The 14696-nt window shown below is 36.4% G+C and overlaps 1 pseudogene; it reads right to left on the bottom strand.

The window, feature by feature from the left end:
* Window positions 1–1811: 1811 nt before the first annotated feature.
* LOC127971266 (uncharacterized) lies at window positions 1812–4325 on the bottom strand (annotated as a pseudogene).
* Between the last annotated feature and the right edge of the window lie 10371 nt (window positions 4326–14696).

The following is a 14696-nucleotide window of genomic DNA, read 5'->3' as shown; positions in this document are numbered from 1 at the left end:
GCTTTGGAATTAACTTTTGCTGAGGGTACACCAATTTGAAAAGTTGATGATGCTCGCTGATCAAGTGTTTAAAAAAAAAAACAGTCATGCCATAAGTTACAACAGGCGAAAAGACAATATTAATAATGTGCAGCAAGATGATCAACAAGTTCCAGTTTGGATTTCCTGGAGGTACGAGGTCACCAAAAAGTAAGGGTGTGTTCCGCACCAAACAGAGTGTCTGTATAGAGTTCAATCCAATGGAATTTCCACCATGTTCCAAGTTTACATTCGTTGGGCGGTTTTTGCGCTCTGTGTAACCGAAGTCAAAAGAATAAATCCTTAAAAGAAGATCATTTTTTGATATGAAATTTTCAGTCATGTATCCAAATAAAAGTTTCAACTCATACTGAGCAACACCCTCTAGTATGTCATGCATTATATCAAAGGAATAATTGGAACAAACATGAAAATACTGTAAAGTGTTCAACGAAGAGTCTCTTTTAACCCCATATATAGAGTTCAACTGTGTATCTGACTGAAGGTCCCTGCAGTGTACCTCAAAGCTGGCTTTATCACGGACCACTACTCTTGGGTCATCCTCACTATAAACATTCTGGGCATCAGATTTTGCAGTTAGACACAAACGACAAAAGTAATTACTGTTAAAAGACTCATTAAAACCAAGAAGAGCATGCATTGCCAAGTTATCTCCTACAACCTGACAAATTGAACCATAAACCTTTTCAGAAGAAATGGGCAAATAAATCCCCTCATTCTCTAGAATTTTAACATCATTTACCAAAGGAGCTAAAATGGTATCAAATCCATATTTTTTAACATCTTGAGAGTGAAAGAGAGAAACTAAGTGGATGTTCAGTACAGCAGAGTTGAACTTCGGTGGAAGATTTCTCAGAATGAAATATAGACAGCCAATCTTGTGAATCCCATGTTTTGACCCCAAGGGATTGCACGTCTCGAAATCAGCGTAATACAGGTGGATTTGTAAGGAATTGAGTTTTGAAAACAAAGGGTGGCCTCTGCAGTAACTTCCATCACTAAAGTCTTTGTATACATCTGGACTGATGTCAAACCCCAATTTAAAATGCTTACAAATATCAGTGTTGCGAAACATAAATTTTAGACTATCCAAAATGGGAATGTACACAAAAGTCTCTTTAACTGGAACCTGGTCATAGGTGCCAGTTCTTTTGTTTCTTCTATTGTCAAACCGAACACCAAGAACTATTTCTAATGGTTGAACAATTCCCCATCTTTCACTGAAAAACTTTGCTTGTTTAGCTTCTGAATAAAAACTGGTAAACGGATTTTCAAAACTCTTTTTAAAAGGTTCAGGGGAGTCTGGTCTAACAACATCCTGCTTCGTTTGTAAATGTAACTCTGTGGTAAACTCTTCAAGATCACATATAATCGATGAAACTGTGGAACCAGAAGCACCACTTCCCTGCAGCTTCGCAACAATTGAAGCACACATTTCCTTTAAATCCACTTTAGGAAGAACTGGATCACTTTCAACACGATCATCATCTAAACGAGGTTCTTCATCTGAGAGTGCAGACTGTACTGTATCTGACTGGGTACAAATATGAGTGGGACGAACAACTGAACAAGGAACATGAATTTTGTCCAAATGTTTTCTAAACCCAGAGTATGTTGAAAACTGCTTTCGGCAACCCTGTTGATTGCAAACAAGTCTAGACTTAGAAGTGGGATAGAAACCATGTTCACACTTCAAATGTGAAATCAGTGAATGGGCATCAGCATACAACCCTTCACACCTGAAACAGAGCAACATTTTTTCAAGGTTCAGCTCAGGTGCTATTCAGCAGTTTAGCTCGCAGTTCTTTCACTCTTGGTGCCTCTTTTGTTTTTCCAACATCTATGTTATAAACCGTGGTCTGCAGGAAAGTGTAGAAGTTGATGAGAGCGTTGTCATAGGATATATTAAAAATGTAGTGTACTTTGAAGAGCTCATCCAAAGCACCCAGAGAACCAGCCGTCTGACAAGGGATAAGCTTATCCAGAGCAATGTAGTAGTAGCTGTCAATCACGTCTCGACTCCTCCCCACGGCTAGAAGATGTGGTTGATGACTTTGGCTTTTCCTCAGGTGCTCATCAATGCTGCAGCATGACTACAAAGGTGAAAAACAAACAAAGTTACCCTTCCAATTTTAGTCTTTTTAAACATTTTACTGGTAACAAAATAGACCTAAAAAAATTAAACACTTGGTAATCTTATCACATTTATCAGACTATACAACCTTTGTCTTTTGAAAAACTACAACACATATTCCATTATTTATTTATTGCACGTCAACAGACAGCAAGAGTTTTATCCTGCACTTCAAGTATTATCTTTGTAAGAAAAGTGTTTTTGGCCACTTGCTTTGTAGATGCGTGTCACACATTATATGCACGTTCTTGCCTTTGACCACAATGAATTTGAAGTAGTGCTTTCCACATTGAAAATGGCAACTTTTCATCGGATTGCTCCTGACTCACCATTTCTGCTACTGCTGCGAATCTCTGTGTAGCTGTTGCGTCACGCGCCAGCAGATGGTGGAAGAAGGTGAACCAGTAAAAGCAGTGTGGATAGATCACTGTCCCAGTCTGTGGTAAAATAAAAACAGCAACAACAAATAAAGAACATTACACTCGAGTGGAATGGGACCAAAAGCATGACTATAATCAGATTTATTGACTATATTTGCCTACTTGAATCTGTGGCATTCTCAGGGGCTTTCTCAGCTGACATCAGGAGACGTTGCACAGGAGATGTCTTAGTCAGGTTTCTTGCTTCTTGAATGATTTTTGGCTTAACGGTTCCATTCCACCTTTCCAAGAGCTTTGAGGATGTGTTCAAATCGAACAGAAGAACAAAATCTTGGTTCACCTTGAAAATATTTATCAGCATTAGACACTTACACATGCACTTAAAGCAACATTCAATCATTTTAAATATTACTTACTAATCCTTTGGTGTCTAGAAACCTTGGAAAGGTTTTTAGAATATTTGTTGCTGTATCAGCATCGTGAACAAGTTCCTGGCGATAGCGAAATGTCTGTCTCATGTTTTCAAAAATGGTTTCTTCAACTCCTGTATGAGCAAGAAGTGAAATGGCCTCCACAAGAGCATCTCCCTCAAGCTGATGTTCTAAGCTAATGTCTCTCCTGATGTTTGGACCTCCTTGTTCAGAGCTAGACTTATTCTTTCTTTCAGTGTGACGAGAGTGGTTTCTTTGAACGGTTTTTAAACGCCAAGCTAGATAACCACTTCCGCTTGCTGCATCATAAAAGTGCTCCTGTAAATTTGGGGGGAAAACAGGACCATTTTACATTCATACATCTAAATCTAAAGATTCCACTTATCAATCAATTCCTTCAAGTAAAAAAATTTGATAATTTTATGGAAAAAGTCTTACATATCCCTTCTTGGAAAATGGGTCTTTCAATGAAGGAAACAAAGACACAATTCCAATGGCATACTGCTCTCTCTGCTTCTGGGTTGGAATCCTCCTACCAAAAATAAAATGTACATATATGGGATGGGACAGCACGTACCATATTTTTCGGACTATAAATCACATCAATCCAAAAATATATCATAACTAGGAAAAAAAAACACTGGACTATAAGTCACATTTATTTAGAACCAAGAGAAAACATTACTGTTTACAACGGCGAGAAGCCGCTCAATGCTGCTCCGTGCTCCTGTAACCTCGACTACCGTTTTCCGCTACATATTTTACTACCTGTAGTTTGTAATCTGCAGAATAGGATTTTCTTTTTGGGGGCTTTTTGTTTGCATTCAGTCTTTCTCAGTTGTCTTAATATTTCAGTTAACAGTTTTCAGTGGTAGGCTACAGGAGCACTGATCAGCATAAAGCGCCCTCTCGTGGCCGTAGACAGTAATGTTTTATCTTAGTTAATTTCTCTCGGTTCATGTTAAATTAATTTAGATAAATAAGTGGCACCTGACTATAAGTCCCAGGACCAGCCAAACTATGAAAAAAAGTGTGACTTATAGTCTGGAAAATATGGTAAGTGACAGCTATGCATACAAAAAAAAAAAAAAAAAAAGTCTTCCATTTAGATGATAGATTTAGGTCTCTGTCTTAATTTTTAGCTGACCCCCCCCCCCCCCAACATATTATAGTCAATTATCTTAAATGTGTAAATGTAGCTTACCCATGCCTCTCTGTCATGTGCCCCACCAGTATGTTAACAAGCGCTCTTCTCATTTCATTTGACAAAGTCTCGGTGGCCTTGTACTCTTTAAGAATTTCATCTCCTTTGGATTTCTCTTTTAAGGCAGCAAGCACCATCTATGTTAAAACAATAAAAGCATAGTTTGCTCATATATCATTCTTAGGCCTGTCACGATACATATACTTTTTGGTGCTACATATTGTCCCAGAAATCAATTGTGATAAATTACTGAATTTTTTCATCAGTTAGTCTATATTAGCATAATTATACAAATATTACACAAGCACAATGTGGAAGAAATGGCATCACAGACAAACACAGATAACACAATGTTCAACTTTAACTGTAACAGTATTTTAAATTGTTATAAGAGGTATTTTAAACATCTTTTATTGTATTTAGGGGTTGTAACGATATTTGAAAGTACAAAATTGATGGTGATATTTTATGATTTTATGTCTTTCAATTAATTAACAAGTAGGGCTTTAACATAACCCATTACAAAAATGTCTGCTCCATCACAAATAATTTGTTTAATTTTTGTTTAAAAAAAAATAAATAAAAAAAAAGCTTCATTAGAAGATGGAAATATATAAAAGCTATTTTAACTTGTCCTGTCCTATGCCCTATATCTATGCACAGTTGCATAGAGTCTGCTCTATATTACATGTAGGCTATAATGTCTATAGTTAAATGTGTGCATTTACGTAAGTATTTTAGCAGAATAAAATATAATAGCGTGCTTGTACCGCAAGACATTTAAAATGAGGTGCCGATGCGATCACTTCAAATACAAGTTTCTTAGCAGTTTCTTAACACTTCAAATAACCAAACAAGATACTATTTTTGCCACCTGGGTCCCTCTGACCTTAAGCATGTAAAAAATGAACCGAAACTCCATTGCCTCAGACATGAAAAATAGATCTATAGAACATGGAATGATTTAATAATAAAACCTGTATATAGTGGGCATTAGGGCTGCACGATGTGTCGTTTAAGCATCGATATCGCGATGTACGAATCCACGATAGTCACATTGCAGGATGTGCGATGTAGGCTGTCGTAGTTTATCTGTTATTCATTAACTGTACGGGCCAGCTGCTCCCCGGCCTTTGACGAATGTGATTTGCGGATTAATTGCAAAGCTTAGAGAGAGACAAAGAGAGCGCGAGCGAGAGAGACAGAAAGAGAGGGAGCGCGAGAGAGACAGAGAGTCATTTAAAAACCAATACAACTGTAATACTCAAAGATTGATTAGAGTAAGCAACTTGAATTATTGAATTCAATTGAATCTCATTTTTCATAATTTTTAAATGGTAACAAATAAACACATGAGAAACTCATGTCACCTCCTTTGCTGATCTTTGCTCCTCTGCTGCTCCAACTCTGTCATCTTGCTGTGATGTTTTGAGCCTTTTGGCACATCTTTCAGAGGGTACATCTTGTTCACTAGATGAATGACTTGTCAGTGTATCTGTGGAGCTGGTTGCTTCCTCTGCCAAAAAAACACACACACATAAAAATACTATAACTGTGACCAATGTTTGTAACCTGCACTATTTTATGTATGGAACAAAAGTACCTTCACTAAGATCTTTTATGATTAATGTTGATTTTGGGTTTGCTTCTAGCAACTCTTCCAAAATGTCTTGATCAATTTCAGTGTGGGACTCGTCATATATCTTCAAGTCTGCTCCAGTCTGTAAATCAAATCTGCTTCGCACTGTAGATCAATAAAAGCAGTCATAACTATACTAAAATAATATGCCTAAAAATATGAGTTACAATACATAAATATAGATTGATACATCATTTGATTAATCGCATGATGCATCAATGTACACACACAAAAAAAGTTTTTCACAGAGGTTTTTTCTTGTATATTTTATGCATGTAAAGCGCAGAAAATAATGTTCTTGTTGTGCTTAAATTATTAATTTTGCATACAAATGAATCAGAAAGAAAATACTAAGAAACTTATTTTTCTTAATGTCCTTATTATGGTACAGGAGTGAAATATTCACAATTGCAATGTTCATGTTTTAAACGTTGGTTGATGAATTAATAAAGTTGTATAAGAATAGACATATATTATTGTAATATTGATCACTGCAAATCACTGCAATTAAAGTGTGAGCAAATATCAAATACCCATAATTTCAAATAAGATAAAAACAAGGACACTTACCTTCATTTATGAAATCTGTAAAAGTGAATCCATTTTGTAACTTTATGAATTTCTTGGAGTTTTTGAACTGCACTTTCACAAACATGACGTTAACCTAAAGGGGGAAAAAAGCTCTTAAAACATCTGTGTAGGTCAGGGATCCTCAAATCTGTACCGTAAGATCCACTTTCCTGCAGAGTATAGCTCTAACCCTAATCAAACACACCTGAGCATGCTATTCTGTCTTCAAGATCATTAGAAAATCCCAGTTAGGTGAGTTTGATCAGGGTTCGAGCTAAACTCTGCAGTGCATTGGACCTCCAGGGCAAGATTTGAGGAACCCTGGTGTAGAGATTCACTTTATTTTATTTGTCTGTGACATCATAAAATAATTTGCTATATTTTTTCAGTTCTTTAAGTTTTATTATTATCTGAAACCTGCTATGATTTATATTCCATAGTGTCTTGGGATTTTCAATGCATTTAACACCAAATAAGCAATCAAAAAAAAAAAAAGAAAAAGAAAGAAAAAAAACATTACCAACAACAATTCAGAATCAAATAAAAGCAAATTAGAAGTGGGCATTTCAAGGTTTCTATAGAAAAATTACTCAAGCCTCATGTATTTCAAGGAAAATGTGTGTTGTATTACTAAAGAGAGTTTATACGGTCAAATGTGGACTGTTTAAACCTGCCGTTAACGTTACTCCCTCCCACACTTAACGTTACTTAGAAATAAAAATGAGTCCTTAGACTATTTTTCCCGTCAGGTATCTCTGGCTTCACAGCTTTGAAAACCCCTGTCTAACTAAACTACACGGAGTGTTTTTTAGGACTGGGTTACAGTGATATTTTAGAGATAACTGAAATACGGTTTTAACTGCTTAAGTTAAGAAACCCTGGTCTCCACATGGCGAGTCGAAGAAAATGGCGTCTTCGAGAAATTTCAGGCTGTAGCGCGCGCAGCACGTCATGAACGCTACACAGACCTGACTGTTAACATTATATACACATAAATACACACAATATTCTAAACTGAATTTGAACAAAGTAAACGGTACATTCGAACTAGTAACTAAAATTGGTTGTTTTAGTCAGCAAGATTAAGTACAAAAGCCCATATCGAATACATTTGAACATGCTTTTAAGACCAACGGCTAACGTTAAACACAAAAATAAACAACGATTTATCTAACTTAACTATTTTGATTTATGGAACGCTTATCTTCGTGAAATATAGAACTTAACTTACCTTCTGCGTTTTTTCCCCGTTTATGTCACGTTAACGTAGGCCTTCTTATTTGCACTGTTGCCCGAACTGGAGAAAATGATGTAACGTTATGTGAGAAAGTTAACAATTCTGGGTCAGCACGGCAAGAAAATATTGATTTTAAATAGTAAGACTATATGTTACATACTCCAAAGAAAACTCGCCGTCGTCTACATTTCCAGTAACATGAGCACTGGCCTATTCTACAGGGTCAGTCAAAACAAATGGCGCCTGAGAGAAAAGTTGCAGCGCGCCCTTAAAGTTACACGAACTTGATATTTAACGAAACATAAAAATAAATAAAAAATAATGATTACACTGACCTATTAAATAGATTTGATAGTTGTTTCAATCAACCAGGTAACGTTAAAGTATTAAAGTCAATGTCAAATCAATTTGAACATACTTTTATAACAAGTGCTGCTAAACCCAATCGAAAAATTATTTACATTTATGAAATACATCACTTACTTTATGCACTTCTCCACAGTCCTGTATGCTTCCAGTTAATAAAACACGCTTCTTCGCTAGAGTGGCGATTCAAATAAAATGGCGTCAGTGAGAACATTTTTGGCTGGTTGAAGCTTACCACGTAAATGTCCCGGATGTGTAATCACATTACCAGTGTTGATGAGCTCAGATTCTTAGTAGTTTCACCAGCCAGAGTAACCTTTTTTACACCATCAGTGTTAATTCAACACCATAACATTAACACTTCACTCTAAAACACCGTAACACCAGGATTTTAACTCTGGTGATTTTGCTGTGTAGTTGTGTAAATATTGTCATACTGACAGTTGTCTGAAGTTTTGGTTGATTCCATTACATCTTTCTATCAAAGTTATCAGACATTATCAAGATTAATTTGTTCTGACACAGTTTAACTCTGAGTTCTTATCATATTTTATTACCAATTTCTAAACTAGCAAATAAACTGTAGCTGCAGCCCTGGGTTAAGAGACCAAGACGGAGCACTGTGTGTACTGTAAGAAATAAAACATTTCTTTATTATCCAGAGTGGCTTCCTATAAATAATTTGTTCAACCAAATCATGTTTTGCGCCAGTAACTGAAAAAGTTAGGCGCGCAAGTGCCACCAGTGGAAAAGATTAGTGTAGTTCCCTGCCAAAATTTAGATGCTGTCAAGCCAGCCACACTTTTTTTTCTCTTGTGCGTGTAATCATGCACTTACGGTACGGGTGCTGAGAGCAGTCAAAAAATGCATGAAAAGAAATTCAAAAAATGCATGTGCCATCCCAAAGAAGCACAAAGTCACTTTTAGGGACTTTTAAATTTAATGTCCCCTTCTGGTGGAATGAACTCCCCAACTCAATCCGAGCAGCTGAGTCCTTAGCCATCTTCATGAATCGGCTTAAAACACCTCTCTTCCATCTTTATTTGACTCTCTAACTTTAAAAATCACTGTTCTAATTCTATTCTAACTACCTTTCTAATCTTTTTGTATTCTATTTTCTTTTCATTTATTATGCAACTGTGTGTGTGTGTGTGGTGTGTAAAGACCTCTAACGCTAGCTTGATCTATTCTTTTTTTATTCTGTCTGTTTTCCTTTTATTTATTATATTATTTAAAATCCCATGCTACATGTACTGTGTTAACCTATCTGAGACTTGTTATAGCACTTATATATCATTGCTCTTTTTGTTGTTTTTGATTGCTTCCAAATTTGGATAAAAGCGTCTGCTAAATGAACAAATGTAAATTTAAATGTAAATGTAAAAGTACATAGGATACAATATTATAAAGTTTAGTAAAGTTAAAATAAAAGTTTGATCATTTTCAAACAATGGCACTGATTCTATTTTACTTATTTTTACTTTGTGTTGTCAACCATCTTACCATGTGTAATCTTGTAGTGTCTGGATTTTAATTGAGATTGATTATTCTAAAATCCGTATTAATACAATTGTAATTGATCAGTTACAGGTAAGGAGAAACAAGAAATTGCAGCTAAGCAGACCTATTCAACAGACTTATGATTATGGTAAACAAACACACACACAAAAAAACAAATAATAGCTTTATCACCATTAAAAATACATCAACATCAGGGCTATAAAAGCAAAGACATACGAAGTGTAACTAAAAGTTATAATCCATGGACACAAATAAGGACTGATCAAAGAGGTAATTAACCTAATAATTTCCTATGGTTAAAATTAAGATTTTAACTTAATTAAATGTGACATTAATAATTAAAATGTAAGAAGAGGTTGAGTGTATCAGGAGGGTATTTCCTAGCAATTTTGAACAATACTATTTATGAAATGATAGTTGGTTTGATGTGGTAAAAAGCATGGTACAGTTGCATAATAATTCCTTAAGAAACTGAAACTTTACGTTGGAAAATGGGATATGAGGGCAAAAATACACTCTATAAAAACATTTTTGAAGTGAGTTTGCATTTTCTCGAAACTGTAAAGTAAAATTACATGAAAATGAATACAGTAATAGGGTCTCTTTAAACAGGAATCAATAAAAAAATTAGCAAACCTATAAAGGAAAGAATTTTATGAGTGTTTGAAAATAAGACGTGATGTAATAATGCAAAGGTGCACATAGATACTTGGGGTGAATTTGCCGTAAATTGTCTCCCAAACTTTACAGTAAAAATATTATATATAAAAAATATTATATACGCCTTATAACGCGTTCATGTCTCGAGACTCTGGCGCCTTGGTTCGGCACGACCATATTCGAGCAGGGTGCTGTCATGGGCAGAGTGGTCAGACATGTAGTGGTCGCTATGGATGCATCACTATCAGGCTGGGGAGCCCTATGCGATGGCAGACCAGCATTCGGTACGTGGGGACCAGACGCGCTGGCATAAAAGACCGTCATGTTCTCATCAGAACGGACAACACAGCTATGGTGGCGTACATCATTCGCCAGGGAGGTTTGCGTTCGCGATCCCTGCAGGGATTAACAAGAGAGCTGCTTTTATGGACAGACAGGGTACTTCTGTCTGTTCGAGCAGTGAACGTACCGGGCAGTTTGAATTGCGGTGCGGACATGTTGTCTAGGGACGGCATTATACACGGAGAATGGAGGCTCCATCCGCAAACGATAAATATGATCTGAAATCGGTTTGGCAAAGCGGAGATCGACCTCTTTGCGTCGCAGGAGAACGCCCATTGCCCTCTGTACTTCTCGCTGAAAGCATCACCCCTGGGGGGGTGGCCCAAGAGACGAAAGTATGGTTTCCCCCCAAGTTAATGCCGCTGGTGCTGCAAAAGATCAGGGAGGAGAGATGTGTGTTGTTCCTGGTAGCACCCAAATGGCCCAACCAGCCGTGGGTCCCAGAACTGGTGAACATGTCGTGGCTTCCCCCGTGGCGGATCCCACCGAGAAGGGACATCTTATCCCAGGCGAGGGGCACCATATGGCACCCCAACCCAGAGCCCCAACCCAATATTCTGACCTTCCTACAGGAACGTCTGGATGCTGGCAGCTCTCCATCTACAGTGAAAGTCTACGTGGCCGCTATCGCCCTTTTTCATGACTTGCTAGACGGCCATTCAGTGGGGAGGCACCCCCTGATAATGAGCTTTCTTTGGGGAGCTAGGCGGCTTAATCCACCTCGCCTTCGTCAGATGCCGGTCTGGTATATATATATATATGTGTGTGTGTGTGTGTGTGTGTGTGTGTGTGTGTGTGTGTGTATTAAAATGTTTTTTTTTCTTTTAAGGCCAAAAAATATATATTGTCATTAGTGCGCTTACCGACCCACCTTTTGAACCAGCCATCACTCAAAAAAAATAAATCATTGGTCTAACTTAATATAATTATGACACCTATTTCCACACATTTGAATGGTGTTGTCTCAACTTAATTTAGGCAAATGGAACCCAAGAGCAAAATTCATTTTGAACCAACAAGATCAAATCATTTTCATTTGAATCATATTATCGTATTTATCTATAAACTATTTAAGCTTGTTGAGCCAATTAATCTTAATCACTTAATTTAGAAAACCAGAAATATTGTGTCAACTACTATCGTCAAGTTATTTGTACAACTTTATTTACATCAAACAAATGTTTAATTGTGGACATGTCTATCAAAATGTAATTTACTGCACAAATAAAATGTTCTCAAAGTGAATGTCAAAAGTTTCTCTTTATTCTCATTTCAAGGCAAATTTTCAGGTGAAAAAATACAAAAAATATCATCCAAGATGAACAACATTATATTTCAATGTATATGCACAGCTAATACCTTCTTGAGTCAAGATTTAGTCTTTTGAGAATACACACGTAAGGTAACTTACTCCAACATCTTGTTCTTAAGGGCTTGTACCTTTAGTGAAAGTTTTTGTCCATCCAAGATAAAGAACACTTTCTGGATGAGCTCAAATGTAGCCTTGAGTTCTTGTGGGTAGCTGAGGTTCAAGGCGTAAGTAAGTCCAAACAGCATGGCCACTGCTACACGTTCTTCAAAGAGCAGAGAACCTCGGTCCCTTCAATCAGGATACCAACGTCCACAGGTTTATCCCCTGGTTGGTGTCTATGAATTGGACGATGTAGATCCCCATTACCATCTGCTCTATGGCTTCTTTAAAATTCATCCAGTTGCAATCCTGGGCAAGACAAATAAAATGTGGTAAAATTGGACTACTGTAAAATAAAAATTAATAAGAACAAAATAATGAAACTACAAGCAACATTACAAATAAATACAATACATCAAAGATTCAAATAAAATAAACAGTGCTTTTCAGTTTTTTTCAGGTATCTAACAGTAGTTTTTTTTTAGTGAAAGTGAAAGTGAAAAGTGAAAGTGACATTCAGCCAAGTATGGTGACCCATACTCAGAATTCGTGCTCTGCATTTAACCCATCCGAAATGCACACACACAGAGCAGTGAACACACACACACACACACACACACACAGACCGAGACTGAACAGCCGGATCTTACATCTAAAACATTTTTTTTTTTTTTTTAAATCACACTATTTTGTGGATGTATTATTTTGTTAATGTTTTATTGTACATATTTCTGTTTAGAGGAGCAGTTGGGGGTTCAGTGCCTTGCTCAAGGGCACCTAAGTCGTGGTATTGAAAGTGGAGAGAGAACTCTACATGCACTCCCCCCACCCACAATTCCGTCCGGCCCGAGACTAGAACCCACAACCCTTCGATTGGGAGTCCAACCCTCTAACCAAGTAACATCAGCTATTCAGTCAAGAGCAGTTAGTAATTTCTTTGTCATTTCTTGTGTGATCTAACATTAAAAACACAGGCAGTGAGAATAGTTTTTTTTGACGATCCAGTACATACTGTTACACATACAATGTCTTTCTCTTTTAATAAAACTTCACTTAAGACATAACAGACTATGTTTGCTAGGATACTCACCAAGACGGTCATGTTGATATAATTTTTGTATGAATTTGGTCTCTGAAGCACAAGACTTGAAAGAGAACTCAGTATTTGCACGTTTTCTGAAAAAAAAAAAACATGTGGGCACTTTGGATGAGCACACTCACAAATCATCTCACAGTTCTCTTTTGCGTCTTGCTCTTGAATGTTTAAGTTAGCAAGGCTTAAATGAGTTTCGTTTACACAAAGATAGCAACAGCGTTCATGACTAGACGTTAGAGCAGCATATGGCACTCGCATCGTCATTAGAGGTGGACTGCGGTTCAAGTGCGTGCCGAACCGTAAGTAGAGAATGGTACGGTTAGATTTTTTACAGAGAACCATTGCACCTCTAGTAAACATATGAAAACTGTAACAAGTGTACAAAACATAACGTAAACATAAAAGTGAAGAAGAGAAAAGCAGTTGCTTACATTGTACGCCTTGAACAGCTGTAGATGGTCCTCCTTTAAGTATACACACAGTGCTTTGAGGATGCATTCTCTTTCCATGTCTATGCTGTTGTTCTGTAAAAAAAAAAGAAAAAGCACAAAAACATTGATTATTTGACAATATCATATCGATAACCAAGTATAACAGGACATACAATCTATATGAAAGTTCAACCAATAATAAAAATTGTATCATTAATTACTCACCCTCGTGTCATGCTCGAAGACATTCGTTCATCTTTGGGTCAAAATTTTTTTTTTTTAATGAATTCTGAAAGTTTTCTGTCCCTCCATAAACAGCTATGCAACTGAGACTTTGATACTTCAAAAAGTACATAAAGAGATCATAAAACGAATCCATATAAATTGAGAGGTTTAGTCACATTTCTCTGAAGACTCGCTTTATATTATGAACAGATTTAGATTTGGGTTTTATTCACATATAAACATTCATCAACTCGCACATCAGTTGTGGTGAACGGAAGCATAAGCATGTTTGTTTGACATGCGAGAACCAATGAGGTTCATTCTCGTTACACAGCACGTCTGAGCTTCTGTTTTTGGGCATCAATCAGGTTCAGTTGACCTTCCGTTGATGTTTGCTGATGTTTATATGCAAGTAAAAACCTAAATTAAATCTGTTCATCATACTTTCGAACATCGAACTTATTAAAACATCAAAGTCTCAGTTGTGTCGCTGTTCATGAAAGGACATAAATCATCAAACATATCTTAATTTGTGTTCCAAAGATGAACGAAAGTCTTCCGGATTTGGGACGACATGAGGGTAATTAATGACATCATTTTCATTTTTGGCTGTACTAACCCTTTAAGAACATCACTAATACAACTTACCACATGAAAAAGTTTATTTGCTCTTGTAAATTTGTAAAATAAAAATAAAAATATAAAAATCATTTTTACATAAATTTGCAGTGTTCTCATCTTTACCTGAACAGTCGCCTGAATGAAATGGCTAATTTCATAACTGAAACAATATAGTAAAATAACTATCAAATTGTATGAAATCAGAAAATTACATTATAAATTCATATGTTGGTTATGAAAACATTAGGTATTTCCAAGCACACACTAATAAAACACTTTAAACTTTCCTTTATTTTATTACAGTAATAATGAGCCATTTTTCTAAACCCATTTAAGAACATACTTAATACAACTTACCATGTGAAAAAGTAGACTATAACCCAAGTATA

Source organism: Carassius gibelio, chromosome B14, assembly GCF_023724105.1.
Source record: "Carassius gibelio isolate Cgi1373 ecotype wild population from Czech Republic chromosome B14, carGib1.2-hapl.c, whole genome shotgun sequence".
NCBI classification, from domain to species: Eukaryota; Metazoa; Chordata; class Actinopteri; order Cypriniformes; family Cyprinidae; genus Carassius; species Carassius gibelio.
This window is presented reverse-complemented; position numbering and strand designations above follow the sequence as displayed.